The following is a 21763-nucleotide window of genomic DNA, read 5'->3' as shown; positions in this document are numbered from 1 at the left end:
TATATATATATATATATATATATATATACACATCATTTCATTGTTACCATCAAGTGGAAAGATATGATACCTACTATTGGTATTCTGAGGAAGGGGCAAACTATTACTAGTACTATAACATGAGTTGCTTCTAGTTTCTTGCATACAAAGACTGGGGGAACTTTCATGCACAAACAAGTGATGATTTGGTCCATTTTAGCGCCTTCCTTTGCTAGAGAGTCTACCACTTGGTTTGTTTCTATAAACTCGTGGTGTATTTGGGGGTTCCGCAGACGTTGAAGTAGATCCCTGCAATCAGACGAAATATTTTCATAAGCAGGGTGTTCCCTATGAATGAGGGTTATAATTTCGTTGAAATCGACATTATCTTCTTATGGTAGTAATCCTCTTTCTAGTGCTATACAAAGTCCCTGTAAGAGAGATATCAATTTGGCTTTCATGTTATTTGCCATATACAGGTTATCCATATATCCCACAACCTATTTACCCTTGCTATTTCTGATGACTCCGCTTGTTCCCCCTTGACTCGTGCTTCCCATGGATGATCCATCACTATTGAGCTTATAACCCTGGCTGGGTGCTGTCAATTTAAGACAGGTGATAATATTTTTTTCATCTGTGTGTGTATTGTCTGTAAGAGTGTAACATTCAACAATATGGTATATGGCCTTCTTTCACAAAATATTTTTTTCCTCATTGTTATGGTAGTTTTTATTTCTTGTTAACCATATGTTCCATATATAAAAAGGATAAACTTCCTTCTATGTTATATGACTTTTTTTGTTAATGTTGAGGTCTTTTATTAGTGTTAGCCAGTTTGAACTTTGGTTATTTTTGAATTGGTTAATGTTGTAAATAATCCCCCAGTTCCCTCCACAACTCCCTTACATTCGAGCATTCAACGAAGATGTGTTCAATTGTTTCCGAATTTTTGCATAGATTGCATAGGTTGCTGACATCCATCCGTATATATTGGAGATAACTTTTAGTTGTCAGTATGTAGTGGTGGAACAACCAAAGGAAGAATCTAATCCTATTTGGGCATTTCAGTGCCCATATCCAACAAGGATTGTTAAGGTTTTGTTGGTCTTCATGTTCATTTTCCATTAGGAACCTATAAGAAGAGGATGCAGTCAAAGTTCCTTTTGTGCTAGGTTTCCAAACAGTCGTGTCCCATTTATTTGATGCAGGGTTTAAGTATGTACATTGTATTAGAGACAATATTTGATTTGGTAGCTCGACGTATATTAGTGTCTAGGTACCTCCTCCTAACGTATTGTATTCGTATCCTAAACGAATTTTGTATTCTTTTTCCATTAGTGGTCCATCTATTGGTTCCCTCTTAGATTTTCCATTTGGTAACCATTTGTCGAACAAGAATGATGTTGCATTACCATTTCCTAAGACTATCTCCATGCCTTTATTGCATATATCCCATCCTATCATTAGATTCTTCTAGGTCATGCTATGGGAGGGCCTGTCATGACTTGCGTAATTTAGTGCATCCCTTTTCATTCCCAGCCCCCTTTAGCTTTTATTGATGTGACGATATCCCATTTCACCAACTGGAGCTTCTTTTTTCACTGGTCGTACCCCGGATAAACTCACGTTAGGTTTGGTCTATTTTGTTATGATGTTACTTGGTAGTTTAGTGGTTTGCATTATATGGGTTGATATATTGTTTAGGCAAGCTTTTGCTAGAGTTGTTCTTCTCGCCATGTTGAGAAATTTTGTTTTCCATTTGCATGTTATCTATTATAAATTGGTAGTCATGACTCTTAGTAAGATTATGTGTTATTGGGAACCCCAAGTATTTCCCGAATATATTCCCGTTCTTAATTTGTAATGTTTTGGCAATCCATTTGTTTAGATCATTTGGAGTGTTTTTTGAAAATATACGTTTAGATTTTTTTTTGTATTTATCGTGTAGCCATAGGAGTCACATAAGGTGTCCAATACGCTTTTGATGGTTTCACAGTTTTCCTTGTCTACTTTGCTCATTAGAACCAGATCATCGGCAAAAAAGAGATGTGATATGTTTGGTCCATTGGTAGATGTTTTTATAGGCGTCGAATGTTTTAGCTTGACCTCCTTCTCGATTTTTCTCAATAGGACCTCCAAGCATATAATGAACAGATAGGATGAAAAAGGGTCTCCCTGTCTTATTCCTCTAGATGGTAAGAAATATTCTGTTTTTGAGCCATTTACGAGAATAGATACTTCGCTTGTGGAGACACATGATATTATTAGGTTTATTGTATTTATTGTGAATTAAAGTAGTATAAGGTTTCCCTGATGAACGACCATTCCATTTTGTCATACGCTTTCTCAAGGTCTACTTTTAGAATGAGATTTGCTTTTTTACCTTCCATTTTCTTGAAGTGCGTTGTTATTTCTTTGATTATTATAGCATTATCCGATGCTTGCATGTTTTTTAAAATGCTAGCTTGATTGGGGCCGATTAGCTTATCCATTATTAGTTTGAGTCGTTGAGCTATTATCTTTGTTATAATTTTGTAAGTAGTATTACATAAGCTGATAGGTCTAAAATATTTTAGATTGCTTGGGTTTTTATTTTTTGAGATCAGGAAGACATGAGTTTTATTTGTGTTTGCTGGTATCTTCCCTTGAGTGAAAGCTTGTTGGAATAGGGTGGTGGCGGAGTTTCCTACTATTTCGCAGTATTTCTGATAAAAAAATGGGTGTAGTTAATTCGGACCTGGATCTTTAAAAGTCTTGAATCTAATTTACGCTATTTTTAATTTCCTCCTTTATAGGGGATTTCTTCCAGATATGTGAGGTCAACATGGTTCTCTGAGGATTCGAGTCTTAGTTTGGACCACTGTGAGGATAGTTTATTGGTGCTAAATAAATTTTTGAAGAAATCTTGAGTTACAAATTCTATTTTCCCTTGGTATATCCATTCTCCTTCTATAGTTTGTAGTCCTATTATCTTGTTCCTACGTCTTCTATTTATTGTTGTAGTATGGAAAAATTTGTTATTTGCACCCCCCCATTCAACCAGTTCACTCTAGATTTAAGTTTCAAAAATTCTTCCTCTAGACAATGGATGTAACTATATTCCAGGATGAGTTCATTCTCTAGATTCCTTAAAAAGGTCTTTTAGGCATACATTGGTGAATTTTGGATTCCTTCTATTCTTTTTATAAGGTTTTTGGGGAATATATTCCTAAAGGTGTCTTTTGAAAAGTGGGAATCACATCTAAGATATTACTTTTTCTTGTCCAAGAAGCGATGTCCACATAGGTTCGAATCTAAATAATTTTTTTGAATGTTATTTGAAGGTGGGACCAAGTATAAGAGGAGGGGCAGTGGTCAGAGTGGGTCCGGGGTAGGTGTTGTACCTTGGCATTAGGGTATTTATGAATTGCAACGAAATGATCCAGCCTTTTAAATGTCAGTTTTCATCTATTTTTAAATCGTTTATTTAACCACGTGTATCAGCTTCCTCTAAATACCATGTCAATTGAGTCACAATGATTTATAGTTTCCCATAGGTCCTTTTTGCGATTATTATGTACAGGTCTAGCCCCACACTTGTCTTCTGCACTGAGGACTTCGTTAAAGCCCCTCCTACAAGCCATGTACCATAAAAGTTATCTTTTATTGTCTTTAAATTTTCCATAGTATTCTTCTTGAGTTTCTAAACGTACTTGCTAAAATATACAAAAAACCCAAGAGTCGTTTGTCAAACTTACCTTCACCATTGTATTTATTTCCTGACCCGACGTAGATATTTCTTCAAGCTCAAAGATAGTGTCATCCCACAAGATTGCCAGCCCTCCTGAGCTTCCAACCGATGGGACTTGTATCATGTTTTTAAGGGAAATTATCTAGTAGTGGTTGGTGGTCTTGCATTTTTGTTTCTACCAGTGCTACTGAGGGGGGATAATGCTAGTCTATTAGTGATCTAAAGTTTCTCCTAAAGTCATCGACATTACACCCTCTATAGTTCCAAATTATAATATTCATGGATATATTAATTTGGTTCTCTGCATTCTCTGTCATATCCCTCTATATTCATTGAGGGTTCGCAAGGAATGGGTTAAGGATAACTACAAAGTTCCCTACTCCTGGGTTCCTCGGAGCACGAATGTCTATGGAGCTTTTGATAGATGCGGTGGACATATGAGTATGTTTTTTTTTCAAATCTCTCTTTGAATATTATAATTATTATTTATCTTACAACTCATGTTTCGATTCGTGTTTCCCCATTAGTGTTATCTCCTAAACTTCCCGATCGTCCACATTTTCTCCCCTGCTCGCAACTAATGGGTATCAAAACGGAATGATGTGATGAGGTAGTACCTGAGAGTTGGATGTCACATCCGGAGCACATACCCCAGATGCAACCGGTGTCATCGTCCTCTCAGAGGACTCAGACAAGCCCTTAGCATTCGTCATAATATGTGATCATTAAAATTGCGGAAAATAAAAACTTTTACATTATACTTGAAGTATACTTCGACTTTATCCTTATCATTCATAAAACATACGATATTTTGATAAGTTGTCTCACATATATGAAACCATCTAAAAAGTGAAAATCTGGACTTAGCCAATATAGAGTCAATATGCCATATAGGCCTCAATAAAAAAGAATCCAAAGAAACATTATGGAAATAGGATATTCCTAATATCTACTAAAGTCTTCACAAGCTGGAATATAATTGATTGCTTCACGAACATGAGGACCTACAAAAACTTGCAGAAAGAGTTCCAAGTTTCTTCAAATAGACCTCCTTAAACATCAATGGCCGGAACCTACAGTTGTATTAATATAAAGTAATGTGGTTAGTACGCCACATGTACTAAGTATGGGTATATGCACATAACATATAGGGACATGCATGAAAAGGGATCATTTATCATATCTTTGGAAAACATGCTATGTTTTGTAGTCTTTAATGCACATACCATAGAACATGTACAAGTCAAGGATTCCATAAACATAAAGCATGATCATAATTAAAGACATATTATCATAGAGTCATGTTAACTTTCCATATTCAATGGATCATATAACAGAACATACAACACTTACCAATGATCCCGTCCCCAACCTACAAGTGCAATGGTCATGTGAAGCCTCATAACCCCACACAACCCAGTAGATAAGATTAGGAGATCATAGGTAAAGCTTTACTTCATATAACTTGTAACATAATTAGTCATCACTTCATATAGCAATATAACCCAATAACATATTCATCATAATGACCAACATCATATAAGAGTAATATAATGTACCATAAACATATACCTTTCATGTTATCATATTAAATAAGAACAATCTCCTAGAATTTCCCTTAAAGTCAACTTCTGCAATGTCTAGGAAGAGTCCCATAACCCTACCTATACTAAGTAGACTCCTCAAGTCACCCTAGTCAACATTCATTTACTTTTATTTCATTTTATATGAGGAAACATCCTCCTTAACCTACATAGACCATGTGAGCTAAACATGGAATCCGATGTCATAAAACCCCACACCAATGAAGGTGGTCTACCGGCCAAAGTAGAACGAAAGATGACATAGCTTTCTAGGTGGATCCACTAGTTAGTATCCTATGGTGGAAACATAGTTCAAGAACTAGGAGATATATTATAGAACCATAGTTCCACATTACATGTAAGCCTCAATCTCATGAGAGTCATTGTGAACCTACCTTCCAACTACGGAAGGGACACCGCTCATATCTAGTTCATCGGTGATTAGCTTAAGTCCCTTTCTTTAATAACCTTTAAGTTTTATTTTTATCATAAATTATCATAGGTCATAGGTGATCAACTCCTTGTATAAACATAATAATGATCTCTTTTGTATTAGATGAGAATATTCTTTCATTCTAACCCTTCGTTTGTGACATTAAAATAACATAGTCATCTTGTGGAAAGCATACAAGAGGATATCGTAACTTGAATTTTTCTTTTTTTTTTATGATATCACAAATAACATGCTCATATCCCAGAATATACGCATAACAGCATTATACATACATCCATAACATAGCATCATGATCTATAGGCTGACATAAACATTGTAGAGTAATAAAAAATTTTGAAGACTTACCTCTAGCTTCCGAGAACCTTATTCAAGAACTTACGTTCTTCTTACAACAACATAATCATAACATAGAGAAATACTCAATATCATAATCAAGAACAACTCTTAAATCATATACAATATAAATGCATAATGTAGGGTAAAGGATAAGGGTCATTTAAGAGTTCATTCTAGTCTTAATTCCAATCCCTACGTTTTCATATTGTCAAATAGTAGAAACAATCACACGAAACCATCATGTAGATAAGAACATGATTCACATGAAATTCAAACATAAATAACCACATACTCATCAAATCGTGGGGAATAGACTATAGAAAACACTTACTTTTCATTCAAAATCATAAATGTAGGGTCAGGAAGAAAATCCATTTCGTAGAGTAAAAACCCTAGTATTTGAAGTTCTTGAAAACTTATCTTTCAAAGAACCTCTTGGGGAAAGGAATCCCAAGAGTGAAAAACCCATAGCTTATAGATGAAGAATCAACTAAAATTTGATAACAAGCCTGAGGTCTTCGTCTTCTTCCTTAAATTCTTCTTGTTCTTCAATGGAGTTTGGAGAAAAGAGAGCGTTCTTGAGAGAATGAGAGAAATTTCGTTTGATCTGGTTGGAGACGTGTAAAAGTCATCCAAAACTGACCTAATATCAATATATAGTCTTCCTATGAATTACCCAAAAAAAACCTCCACTTAAATGGGTCTTTTTAATAAGTTAGATTAAAAAAATACGACTCTAACGATTCTGGAAAGTAACTGCGTGTCGCGTAGCCAAATCCCGTCTTTTTTATTGAATTTTGAGTTGAGGCAGTAAGGTGCATGTCAGCCTCCCGTCGCGAGGTTGCCTCTCAAATCTTGAGACAGAATACCTCGTGATAGGCACGCATCGCACGCTATGCCTCCACTTTTGCCTGCTCATAGGCTGCCAGGCAGCTTGCCCACCCATGTTTGGGTCTTCCACAAGGACCCCAAGGGTTGTCCTTGGAGTGTCGTTACCGGACGTTTGGACTCTTTGTACTAAATAATACCTATACAAGGACACTTTACAATTTTTGAACTTCATTTGACACTTCGTAACCTTCACCAAACATAGGGACGTCAACTAGTTCAAATTAGCTAGTTTCCGAACGGCAAGGTCTTTCTTAGTTGTTTTGGCTCTAACCTTTTCAAAATGAGTTCATTACATTAATATAGGTCTGGAAACATCATTTAAACATTATTTGATTGATTAATCTCTAGTCTATGTCATGGCATTTCCGTAGTGTTACATTATCCCCCCCCCGTAGGAACATTCGTCCCCAAATGACATTAAAATCTTTTGGAGGGTAGGAATAGACTCAATACTAGCAGCAAAACCAATTAAAAATATGAAATCATAATGAGTCACAACTCATAGGAGTGTATCACAATTCCTCACAACACATACCATAACATTACACATAGCACTCAATTCATGATACACAACATATAAGAGTTCCATATTCATAACACATATTGAGGAACTTCCTTTTCAACCTTATCATAAGCTAAAAATGCATCAAAAAGTTACTATGCTATTGTTTTTCTCAAGATGGCAACAAAACAGCAAAATCTCAAGAAAACATATGGATACATGTTTCACATAAGTGCAAGAATAGTGTATGAAGGCATTTTCTTAAAACTCTAGTTGGTACAACTTTTACCAGACATGCACCTATATAGAAAACAAGTCGATTTCATGATCATGCATTACTTCCTCAATTAAGATGAATGTCTAACCTTAAGGAGTAAATAGATGAGGGTAGCGGGACTTCATGTCAGCTTCAGCTGCCCATGTTGCACCCTCAATAAGATGGTTCCTCCATACACCTTTTACAGAGGCAACCTTCTTGTTTCTCAACTTCTCAACTTGGTAATCTAGGATCTCAACCAGAACCTCTTCATAGGAGAGGTTCTTATCAACCCCTAAACCTTCAATAGGTAGAATAGACACTGGGTCACCTATGCATTTCATGAGCATAGACACATGAAACACCAGATTGACTGAAGCTAGTGCACTAGGTAGTTTCAACTCATATGCAACCTTTCCAATTCTTTCAAAACCTCATAGGGACCAACATACGGGGGACTTAACTTCCCCTTCTTACCAAACCTCATCACCCCTTTTAAAGGTGAAATTTTCAAGTAGACATGATCACCTATTTCAAACTCAAGATCTCTTCTTCTATTATCGGCATAAGACTTTTGCCGACTATAGTGTCACGGCCTTTTCGATCTAGACAATACTCTGTGCGGCACTTGACGGTTTGCTCACGATTCTTTCACGTATCTCGCAAACTCAAGTAAGCCTCTCACAATTTTGGATCGCTAAGAAAATAAGAAAGAGATACAAAGGCAGATTTTGGAAGAAAGACTTGTATTCATATGTTGGTGGATGTATTACAAATACAATGACTACCTATTTATACTACTCTAAACACTAAGAGTAAATAAATGCTACACTATACAAGCCCCTAAGTCCATGCCCTCAAGACATGCTTCTAAGTCTTCCAAAAAGGGACTCCTAGCTGCTCCTTAGTCTACCCCACGTTCCAAAGGCCCTGCACAAGCCTCTCCAAGGCTGGAACCTGCCGCCTCCCCACATGCTGTAACTGCTGAAACGGCCGTAACTGATGAAACGGCTGTAACTGCTGAAACTGCCTGTAACAGCTGAAACGCCTGCCCCTTTGTCTGCTGCCTGCTTGGACGCCTGCCCCTTTGTCTTCTGACCGTTTTGGGCTGTCTGTCCCCTTGCACAGGCTGCTTGCTGCCTAGATGGGTCGCGATCTGCCTGGGTATCTGGCGGGTCGTGACAAACTCCCCCACCTGATGATGCGACGACCGCGTCGCATAGCGTCCGTATCGGCGTTGAGTTATGCCGGGCAACCATCAACTCGCGTACTCGATCAATTCCTTCGAGCAGCCTCTTCATCGATGGCCCGACCTTTCTCGACCCGATCTTCTGAACTTCCTCCTTCAACGGAGGCAAGTGCCTCAGCGGCTTCTTCTTCATCACGGCAGAGTTCCTGCTCGGAACCCTCTATGCTTGCGGAGGCAAGGATTTTTCAGCACTATTGTCTTCTCTCGAACTTACAATGGTTGCTGCCGATGCTAACCTTTTTCTCACGTCGACCCTCTCGAGCTTTATGGTTGTACAACGAACCTGTCCCTCCGGCGTTTGTGCCTTTACCATGGGAACCATACATGTTCCTTCCTTCTCCATGATTATCAATTGTTGGAGATAAGGATCGATAACTGCATGGCACTGCTGGAAGAACCTCTGCCCAAGAATAATACCACAGATATCTATGGGAGCAACGGTGAATTTGGTTTTCCCTTGCCAATCGCCTATCGTGATGTTCACCCCGTGCGCAATTCTAACCACGGGAGTAGGTGGTGCATTGACAGTCCTGATTTGTCGTTACTTGCACTATATCGCAGTCCCAACCTCATTGCTGCCGTCTTGGTCACAAGATTGACCTCCGCACCGGTGTCGACCAACGCACGAGCAGGTTTCCCATTGATCGTGATGTCGACCGTTTAAGCCCACGCCTTAGACTTCGCAAGTCCCTGATCAGCATGCTTCGGCTCCGCTTGCCTTGGCTTATCTTGCCTTGGCCTCGTCGATGGTTGCCTGATGACAGCCCCGCATAGGCTTACCATGCCCAACTGCTTAGTCTCCCCGACTTCTTCCTCTTGGGCTTTCTCTTCCTTCCGCTCCCCGAGGATAGCACCAAGACTTTTCAGTTCAGGGCATCTTTTTTGTAACCATGCGGCCCTTTGCATATGTAGCAACCATCCTTGGAATCCCTTACCGTGTTGCCACGATCTCCGGGCTTCTTGCCGTTGGACCCGTAGGTGTCACGCCTCTTGGGTTGTGGCCTTTGCTTCTCGCCTTCGCCACTGTCTTCCCCACTATCATCATGACTGCCTACCTCGTCGTCCTCCTCAGCACTGAAAGACTTCTCCTGCCTGAAGTCTGTCAAGGCTTCGGCCTGCGTAATGGCGTCGTCTATAGTCCTGACTTGCCGCCGTTCCAACTCCGTTCTGGCCCAGTTTTGCAGCCCATCCATGAAGTAGAACAATGCGTCGTCGTCCATTAGGTTGGGAATCTGAAATGTAAGGGTGGTGAACTCCCGCACATACGCGCGTATGCTGCCCTTCTGTTTCAACTCCCTCATCTTGCGCTTTGCCTCATAGACAACGTTGCTAGGGAAAAATGCCTTCTTGAACTCCACACGGAACTGCTCCCATGTGTCTAACGTGCATGTACCCTTGGCGATGTCAGACTCTTTACGCTTCCACCATAGTATGGCCAACTCCGAAAGATACAACACAGCAGTGTTGATCTTGTTCACATTACTACGGACCCGCATACACTTGAAGTAATTTTCCAAGTGCCAAAGGAAATTATCCACCTCTTGCGCGTCACGGACGCCTTTGAAGACAGGTGGCTTGGGCGCCTCAACTCTGGCTTCCCTTTCCCGGTCTTGTAATGAGGATCCAACAACCTCTCTCTCTTCCTTGAGTGCTGCAACTTCGGCCTTAAGCGGCTCAACTGCGCCAAGTGCCTCCCTAAGTCTGAACTCTAAGGAAGTAATGGCCTCCTTTGTCTCGTACTCGGCTCGCTGGCATGCCTCCAACTCCTTTCGAGTGCCTTCAACTTCACTCTTCAAGGGCTTTAAGATTTCTGTCCGTCCCGTTCAAGCGCTGGCCTATGATCTCAACGGCTTGCCTCGCCATTTCGACCCTTGCAATCCACTCCTGTCCGACAGCAACGTCCACGGACTCCTCGCCAGTGTTTTCGTCACTTCCATCGACAATAGTGGGCGGGTGAGATATTTTCCCATCGCTTGGTGTGGCCTGGGGCAGAATCTTTTCGTTCCCCATCTACTGCTTCTTCCCTTTCTAGGACTTTTTGCCTCCGACTGTGGGGACGTTGGGGGTGGTGCCGGCGCCGATCAAGTCTCCTTCGTTCGTCATTCTCTTACGATGAACCTGCTCTGATACCAAGTGTCACGGCCTTTTCGATCTAGACAATACTCCGTGCGGCACTTGACGGTTTGCTCACGATTCTTTCACGTATCTCGCAAACTCAAGTAAGCCTCTCACAATTTTGGATCGCTAAGAAAATAAGAAAGAGATACAAAGGCAGATTTTGGAAGAAAGACTTGTATTCATATGTTGGTGGATGTATTACAAATACAATGACTACCTATTTATACTACTCTAAACACTAAGAGTAAATAAATGCTACACTATACAAGCCCCTAAGTCCATGCCCTCAAGACATGCTTCTTAGTCTTCCAAAAAGGGACTCCTAGCTGCTCCCTAGTCTGCCCCACGTTCCAGAGGCCCTGCACAAGCCTCTCCAAGGCTGGAACCTGCCGCCTCCCCACATGCTGTAACTGCTGAAACGGCCGTAACTGATGAAACGGCTGTAACTGCTGAAACTGCCTGTAACGGCTGAAGTGCCTGCCCTTTCGTCTGCTGCCTGCTTGACGCCTGCCCCTTTGTCTTTTGACCGTTTTGGGCTGTCTGTCCCCTTGCAGAGGCTGCTGGCTGCCTAGACGGGTCGCGACCTGCCTGGGTATCTGGCGGGTCGTGACAATAGGCTGTGTTCAATCTATCTCTTATGATTCGAACCTTCTTTATAGATTTATAGATAATCTCTTGACAAAGGATTGAGGACTCACCAACCTCAAACCATCCAACCGGAGATCTACACCTTCTACCATAAAGAGCTTCAAAAGGTTCCATGGAAAGTAGAAGATATTGACTGGTCATATCTCCAACCATGGGACTTGTTTATTTCTTTTTCTTTTCCTTTCCAAATAACCATAAAACACATTTATGTTTCATGGAAAAATATTGCGTCATACTAGACACACCCTTTATTTAAAATAAATTTTACTCGAATCTAAAGTTCTCGTGTATTTAGATGCATCAACAACCCACTCAACAAGTTTTAGAGTGTTATTTGCATACCAAGGGGATTGTATGAATTTCAAGCACTCAAATGGAATTCATCATGCCTAGTGCTAGTGATAGTGCATCGTGATTTAGAGGAGATCTAATGGTCGTGTAGGTTACATAGTTGGAGAGGGGACTCACAGCACGCACAATTTATTAATTTTAATGGAGATGCTCGAATGATAGCTACTGTTGTAAGAGAACTCGATGCTAGGCAAGTGATCATCCCAACTTCCTTTGAAATCAATGACACATGCTCTTAACATGTCCTCAAGAGTTTGAATGGTACGTTCCACTTGACTATCCGTCTGAGGATGAAAAGCGGTACTAAGTTTCACTTGAGTACCTAAGCCCTTTTTAAAGGCTTCCAAAAACAGAAGTGAATTCGGCACCTCTAACCGAAATGATAGACAAAGGAATCCCATTAATACTCACAATCTCATTAATATAGATCCTTGCATAATCTTCAGCTGTGTAAGTAGACTTAACGGGAATAAAGTGGGCAGATTTGGTCAACCAATCCACAGTAACCTTTATAGAATCATTTTGCTTTTGGGTTTGAGACAACCCAACAACAAAGTCTAGATTGATGGATTCCCACTTCCATATAGGAAAATCAATGATTTGGAGTAACCCACAAGGTTTGAGATGCTCAGCTTTAACTTGTTGGCAGTTTGGACACTTAGGAACAAACTTTGCGATGTCCCTCTTTCAACCATCCCACCAATAGACCTCTGTATGGTTGTGATACATTTTGGTGACACCGGATCTATAGAATAGCGAGAACCATGAGCTTCTTCTAGAATTCAATTTCTTAAATCCTCAATATCCGGTATACATAATGTCACTTGGTACCTAAGAACACCATACCCCCCTTGGGAGAATGACTCATTGAGCTTACCATGTACCGATTCCTTCAACTCCATCAATAGTGGATCAAGATACTCCTTTGATTTCACCTCCACAATTAATGATGAGTCAGAGTTATGATGGTCCATGAAACCACCATTTGGAGAATCTTCTAACCGCACACCTAAGCTAGCCAACCAATGAACATCTTTCAGAAGATATTTCTTCTCTTCCTCCACATGGCATACACTACCCATAGTTATTCGACTCAAAGCATCGGCAACCACATTGTCTTTGCCGGGGTGGTAAAGGACACTGATGTCATAATCCTTCGACAATTCTAACTATCTTATCTGTCGGAGGTTCAACTCATTTTGTGTAACCACATTATTGAAGACTCTTATGGTCAGTAAACACATCAACATGCATACCACAAAAGTAATGTTTCCATATTTTCAAGGAAAAAACTACATCGGCTCACTCAAGATCATGAGTTGGCTAATTCTTCTCATAAACTTTGAGTTGTCTAGAAGCATGAGCAATCACCTTTCCATGTTGCATGAGGACACATCCCAACACTACTCGGGAAGAATCACAATATACTACAAAGCCTTCATTGCCCTTCGGTAAGGTCAACACCGGAGCGGAGGTAAGCTTATATTTTAACTCTTGAAAACCTTTCTCACAAGCTTCCAACCACTCAAAATTCACGTTCTTTTGGGTCCAAGATGTCAAAGGAGAAACAATGGACTAAAATCCATCAATAAATCTTCTATAATAGCCAGCTAGACCCAAGAAACTCCTTATGTTTGTGGGAGTCAAAGGTTTAGGCCAATTTCTGACCGCATTCGTCTTCTTCGGATCAACATCTACACCATCACCGGAGATAATATGACAAGAAAAGCAACCAACCTTAACCAAAACTCACTCTTGCTAAATTTGGCATAAACTTGGTATTTTTTGAGGACTTGCAAGGCCAACGTCAAGTGAATCTAATTTTCATTTTCATTCTTGGAGTATATTAAAATATCATCAATGAAAACAATCACAAATGGGTCAAGGTATCTGGGAAAACTCTATTCATTAGGTCGATGAATGCCGCCGGGGCATTCGTTAACCCAAAAGACATAACTAGGAATTCATAGGGACCATATCTAGTTCGGAAAGCTGTTTTGGGAACGTCTTCACCTCTCACCCTAAGTTGGTGATATCCCGACCTTAAGTCAATCTTTGAAAAATAACTAGCACCTTGGAGTTGATCAAATAGATCATTAATTCTATGGAGAGGATACTTGTTCTTTAGGGTGACCTTATTGAGTTAGCGATAATCAATGCACATTCTAAGTGACCCATCCTTCTTCTTAACAAACAAGACCAGAGCACCCCATGGAGAAATACTAGATTGACTGAAACCCTTGTCTAGTAAATCTTTGAGTTGGAGTTTCAACTCTTTTAGTTCAGTCGGAGCCATCCTATATGGAGGAATTTAATTTGGATTTGTATCTGGCAACAAATCAATGCCAAAGTAAATTTCCCATTCAGGAGGAACTCCTGGAAGGTCATTAGGAAAGACCTCTAGGAATTCTCTCACTACAGGGACTGACTCAATAGAAGGAGTTTCACATTCTAGGTCCTTAACTCTCACCACATGATATAAACAACCCTTGGCTATATCTTACAAGCCTTCAAACAAGAAATGCTATGACCCCTTGGCATAGAATTTCCCCCTTTCGACTCTAGAATAGGTTCATTAGGCAAATGAAATTTCACTACCCTTGCTCTAAAATCTATGGAAGCAAAACAATCATGAAGCCAATCCAGACACAAGATGATATTGAAATCAAACATGTCAAGTTCTACCAAATCAGCAAGAGCAACTCTATTAGGCAGCATCACAGGACATTTCCTATAGAATCTTTTTGCAACAACAGAGTCACCCATTGGGATACAAATCAAAAAGGGTGCAATCAAAACATCGGGAATTACATCAAACTTCCTAGCTACTAAATGTGTAACAAAAGAAAGAGTAGCACCAGGATAAGGAAATGCATATACATTAACAGAGAAAACTTATAACATACCCGTCACAACATCGGGAGAGATTTCTTGTTCACCCCTAGCCTTCAGTGCATAGAAACGGTTCCTTTTTGGAGCATCAGAACTAGGACCACTTGGTTGAGCTTGACCATTCTCCTTGCCTTGCCTTCTCAAATTAGGGCAATCTTTCACCATATGTCCACCCTTGCCACAACGATAGCAACTATTAGTTCCAACAAGACATTCACCCACATGTTTTTTACCACACTTACCACAAGTTGGTCTCTCTTTTGGTGGAACAACATTTCTCCCTTTTCGAGGTTTAGGATTAGAACCTCTATCGTTGTGATTGTTGGAGAAATTTGAAGGAACCTAATTTCAATACCCCTTCTTAAACTTAGGCTTGTCCTGAACATCAAGCCTACTCTTAGAAGAACCACTTTCAAACGACTTTGCCTTCTTAGCTTCCCTATTCCTCTTCCTTAGACGACTTTCCTCAACCTGTTGAGCATGAACAATCAACCTAGAAATATCCATATTGTCATGAAGCATTGCTGCACGATATTCTTCTTCAAGCTCTTCGGACACACCCGTTACAAAATGGCTAATTTCATTTCAAGCATTAGAAACCAAAGAAGAAGCATATTTGGAAATCTTAATGAATTTTAAGGTGTATTCCTTAACACTCATACCTCCTTGACGAAGGTTGATGAACTCCTCTACCTTAGCTTCTCTTTGTTCCCTTGGAAAGATCTGTCAAGAAAGGCGTTTTTGAAGATCTCCCAAGTCACGGGACCATCTTTTAAAGCCCGATTATCCTCCCACTGGTTATACCATGTCTGAGCCACATCTTTGAGTTGATAAGCAGCAAGTTCAGCCTTCTCAGTAGTACTCACCCCATAACAAACAAGATCTTGTAGACCTCATCAAGGAAATCTTGGGGATCTTCATCAACTTTAGATCCAAAGTACATGGGAGGATTCATCCTCGTAAAGTCTCTCAAATAGCTAGACATGGTACTACCACATTGGTTCTCTCGATAAAAAACCTTCCTGTTAGATTGAGCCATGATGGCTTGAGCTTGGGTGGTGATGGCTTGGGCCATTTGAAACAGGGCTGACCTCACCTCACCATCCATCATAGCCGGAGGATTCATCGGAACTTGATCATTTGCAGCATCTTTCACTTGAGGACCATTTCGATTTCCTTGGGACCCACATTCACAATATCTTCTCCTACTCTTCTCGCGGTTGTCCTTCTTTTATTCATCGCCTATAACCACAAGAAAGTGATTAAATGCTAAAAGACAGATAGTGTCAAAACTCTACAGGCACGATACAAGAGTATTAAGAGAACAGAAGTTTCCTAGTCATCACAGAGCCTCTCATCCATAGATGTGTGGCGCACTTCACAACCATGAATAACACACTAGGTAAAATGGTTTAGTGAGACATTGATACTAAGGATATTTAACCACATGCTTTGATATCAAACTTGTCACACCCAGAGCGCATACCCCAGATGAAACCGACATCATCGTCCTCTCATAGGACTCAGACAAGCCCTTAGCATTTGTCATAACATGTGATCATTAAAAATTGCGAAAAAGTAAAACTTTTACATTATACTTGAATTATACTTAGACTTCATACTCATCATTCATAAACCATACGATATTCTAAGAAATTTTCTCACATATATGAAACCATCTAAAGAGTGCAAATCTGGACTTAGCCAATATATAGTCAATATGCCATATAGGCCTTAATAAAAAAAAATCCAATGAAACATGATGCAAATAGGATATTCTTAATATCTACTTAAGTCTTCATAATCTGGAATATAATTGATAGCGTCCTGAACATGAGGACCTCCAAGGACTTGGAGAAAGAGTTCCATGCTTCTTCAAATCGACCTCTTTAAACTTCAATAGCCAGAATAGACCAAAAATCAGTTTTTTAAAGAAAAATCTTCAGGTGCTACCAATGGTGGCATCGACGGTCTGTAGGATAGACGACGGTCCGTCCTGCACAACCGTCGATGGGATCAGAAACTCCCAAAAACTCAGCAGAGAAAAATTGGCAAAGTCTTGATCGACAAAAGGACCAACGGTCCGTAGGTCAGATGACAGTCCGTAGTCTGTGACCGTCGATCGAGACCCTTATTCACCCACTCTCTGAGGAAGAATATTTGGAAAGCTTAATGAATTTTAAGGAGTATTCCTTAACACTCATACCTCCTTGACGAAGGTTGATGAACTCCTCTACCTTAGCTTCTCTTTGTTCCCTTGGAAAGATCTGTCAAGAAAGGCGTTTTTGAAGATCTCCCAAGTCACGGGACCATCTTTTAAAGCCCGATTATCCTCCCACTGGTTATACCATGTCTAAGCCACATCCTTGAGTTGATAAGCAGCAAGTTCAGCCTTCTCAGTAGTACTCACCCCATAACAAACAAGATCTTGGAGACCTCATCAAGGAAATCTTGGGGTTCTTCATCAACTTTAGATCCAAAGTACATGGGAGGATTCATCCTCGTAAAGTCTCTCAAATAGCTAGACATGGTACTAGCACATTGGTTCTCTCGATAAAAAACCATCCTGTTAGATTGAGCCATGATGGCTTGAGCTTGGGTGGTGATGGCTTGGGCCATTTGAAACAGGGCTGACCTCACCTCACCATCCATCATAGCAGGAGGATTCATCGGAACTTGATCATTTGCAGCATCTTGCACTTGAGGAGCATTTCGATTGCCTCGGGACCCGCATTCACAATATCTTCTCCTACTCTTCTCGCGGTTGTCCTTCTTTTATTCATCGCCTATAACCACAAGAAAGTGATTAAATGCTAAAAGACACATAGTGTCAAAACTCTACATGCACGATACAAGAGTATTAAGAGATCAGAAGTTTCCTAGTCATCACATAGCCTCTCATCCATAGATGTGTGGCGCGCTTCACAACCATGAATAACACGCTAGGTAAAGTGGTTTAGTGAGACATTGATACTAAGGATATTTAACCACATGCTTTGATACCAAACTTGTCACACCCGGAGCGCATACCCCAGATGCAACCGACATCATCGTCCTCTCATAGGACTCAAACAAGCCCTTAGCATTCGTCATAACATGTGATCATTAAAAATTGCGAAAATGTAAAACTTTTACATTATACTTGAATTGTACTTAGACTTCATACTTATCATTCATAAACCATACGATATTCTAAGAAATTTTCTCACCTATATGAAACCATCTAAAGAGTGCAAATCTGGACTTAGCCAATATGTAGTCAATATGCCATATAGGCCTTAATAAAAAAAATCCAATGAAACACGATGCAAATAGGATATTCTTAATATCTACTAAAGTCTTCATAATCTGGAATATAATTTATAGCGTCCTGAACATGAGGACCTCCAAGGACTTGGAGAAAGAGTTCCATGCTTCTTCAAATCGACCTCCTTAAACTTCAATAGCCACAATAGACCAAAAATCAGTTTTTTAAAGAAAAATCTTCAGGTGCAACCAATGGTGGCATCGACGGTCTGTAGGATAGACGACGGTCCCTCCTGCACAACCGTCGATGGGATCAGAAACTCCCAAAAACTCAGCAGAGAAAAATTGGCTAAGTCTTGATCGACAAAAGGTCCAAGGGTCCGTAGGTCAGATGACGGTCCGTAGTCTGTGACCATCGATCGAGACCCCTATTCACCCACTCTCTGACAAGAGCTACAGATGACCAGCACGGTCCATAGGTTGACCTATAGTCCGTAGTTCTTACCATAGGTGGAAAATTTGCAGACAGTTAAGGGGAAATGCAAATGGGTCGACTTCAAATGAAAATAACTCTTATAACAAAATTAATTAGGTATCCTATTACCTACCCACAGATAGATAATTGAATTATCTTTCCATATCCAATAACCTTGTTAAAATAAGACCTCCGAGTAAAGAGTTATGCCTATTTTAGTAAAGGCATATCGAACAGGCCCAGATGACGGACCCAACAACAGAGCGTCGGGCAGACGACGTACAGTCAGTTTTGGCCATCGTTTTTCCCGACATCAACTTTCCCAGGGGTCTTTAAGATCTTTCCTACTCTGTTTAAACCCTAATTTACATCTTTTTGACCCTAAATCATCATATTTAACTTAGTTTAATCCTAGAAACATAATTAAAACATATCCAAGTCAAATCATTAGATCTAAACCTAGAAAATTAGAAGCAAGAGAGGATAAAAAGCCCAAGAACCCTAGTTCAACAACGCCACATGTTCCAGAAGTTCCAGCCACAAAACTTAAATATTTTTCTGTGGATTTCATCACCAGGTATGTGGGATTTCAGTAGTGGGTTCCTTTAAGCCATTGGGTCCCTAGTTTTCAGTTAGATTCTTGATTCTCTTGTCATGATTAAACCTAGGGTTTCTAGAACATTGACAAAACTTTATGAATTTATTAAGTTTATGTTCCAAATAAGATTATCATGTTATTATTCAATTTATTGCATGAATTTCAGAACCCAAGCTTTGTATTTCTTTAGTTCTTTAATTACACATGCTACGTCATATATTTCAAACACTTCAGAAATATATACCTCAGTTATAAATGCATAATTAGTAGATTAATTGTTGCATTCTCAGTTTGCATGTTCAGTTTCGAACTATCCAGTATTTCAAAAAATTCAGACATTAATAGTAAATTTAAAGAATTCATTGGGAGTAACATAATATCGAGTTGGACTAGGGTTCAGCGTATCCAAATAGTCCCAGAACAACTAGCCAAGTAGGTTGTAAGTCCCCTCTATGGGCAATCAGTTTAGTGATCATGCCAGCATGACTTTACACCTTTGGCAGGGTATATTGGGTCCTTTCAATGGGGCATATACATCGGACTCCACATTTAGCTCATGTGGTTTTATTATCGGTTATTAGTAGCTCCCACAGTTCAGTCAAACTCTCTGCATTGACCATTTATCAGTACATTCTATATTGAGTTGCAACATGCTATAAATTGGTCATTGCATCTAGTTCTCTCAGAATTTATTTTATCATGTCAGATTATTATACTTGCTTTTATGTTTGTTCAGTTATGTTTTATTTCAGCTTTACTCTATCCTACATGCTTAGTACGTTTCAAGTACTGACGCATATGTGCGCTACATCTTCTCGTGATGTAGATTAAGGTTCTACGCATCCAGATCACGCATAGATAGATTTCCGATCTCCAGTTCAGCAGATTTAGTGGTGAGTCCTCATTCTGCGAGAAAAAAAACCATTAGTGTCATTTCTATCTTCAGTCATTTAGTTTAAGTTTTTGCAAGATTTAGCTGGGACTTGTCCCAGTATTTCTAGTCCGATTTAGAGGCTATTTTCAGAAATAGTTACATTCAACTTAGTATTTAGTTAATATTTCTTTTGTATTAAACTCATTATTTTCAAATTTATCATTACTTGAATATGGGTATTCCCTATTTTTTTAGATTAAATTATAATTTACATTCCGCATTAGTTTATTATCTTTAGTATGCTCATGATCTTGCCAGCAGGGTTAACTTGGGATCACTTGTGGTCCTAGGTTCCGTGTCCACGTCTTGGGGGTTGCTCGTAGTGTGACAAAACCTGATATCAGAGCACTAGGTTTAAGTGTCCTAGGATGTCTGAAAAGCTGCACTAAGTAGAGTCTTTTTCATGGGTGTGAAGTGCACCACATCTAATGAGAGGGAGGCTATGAAGTGTTTTAGGAAAAACTTCACTTAATCTTATCGTGCGTAAGATATGATCTTATTCCAATCAAACTTGACGTTCTATGTATCAGATCATTCCTTCTTGTAGAGCTTAGGCATGGAATGCTAATGCACGCAATGCTAATGCAGTTCCTCTAGTAACTGATAAGGAAGTTTAAATGTAGACTTTCAGAATGCCAATTCAGCTTTTGGCTGAGAGTATGACCAACCAGAAAAATCAGCAGGTTCGAGCTCCTACTAATAGAAATAATAGATTAGTGGAACCCAAAGTTTGTGATTTTGTTAGGATGAATCCGCCTAAGTTTTTAGGGTCACAACTTGGTAAGGACCCATGAAGTTCATTGATGAGGTGAAGAAAATATTTGGTGTGATGCAAGTAACTGGTAGTGATATGTGAAATTGGCATCCTCCCAACTTAGAGATGTGACTCACATATAGTTGAATTCACTAAGTGGAAATACTTTGTAACTCTATATAGCAGTACAATTCAATATCAATCTAGAAACTTTCTATGAACCTTTCTCAGTCTCTACTCCAGTCAGTGATCCAGTTATAGCTAGACGGGTATACAGAAATTGCCCTCTCGTAGTATCTCAGAAAGTCACCTCAGCATATCTAGTAGAGTTAGATATGGTAGACTTTGATGTCATTCTAGGAATTGATTGGTTAATCTCATGTTATGCCTTAGTCGATTATTGAACTAGGATTGTTCGTTTTTCAGTTTCCAAAAGAACCAATCTTAGAATGGAAGGGTAGTAGCTTAGTGCCTAGGGGTCGATTTATTTCTTACCTTAAGGCCAGAAAGATGATCTTTAAGGGTTATCTCTATCATCTAGTTCGGGTTAAGGATTCTATCCTTGAAACTCCAACTCTTGAGTCAGTTCTAATAGTTTGTGAATTTCCAAATTTGTTTCCAGAAGATCTTCCCAGAGTCCCTCCCGAAAGGGAAATCAACTTTGGAATTGATATCCTTCTAGATACCCAGCCTATTGCTATTCCTCTTTACAAAGTGGCTCCAACAGAGCTTAAGGAATAGAAAGAGAAGTTGAAAGACCTTCT

Source organism: Solanum pennellii, chromosome 6 (assembly GCF_001406875.1).
Source record: "Solanum pennellii chromosome 6, SPENNV200".
Classification (NCBI taxonomy): Eukaryota; Viridiplantae; Streptophyta; class Magnoliopsida; order Solanales; family Solanaceae; genus Solanum; species Solanum pennellii.
The sequence above is the reverse complement of the archived record's forward strand: the minus strand, read 5'-3'. Positions refer to the sequence as shown.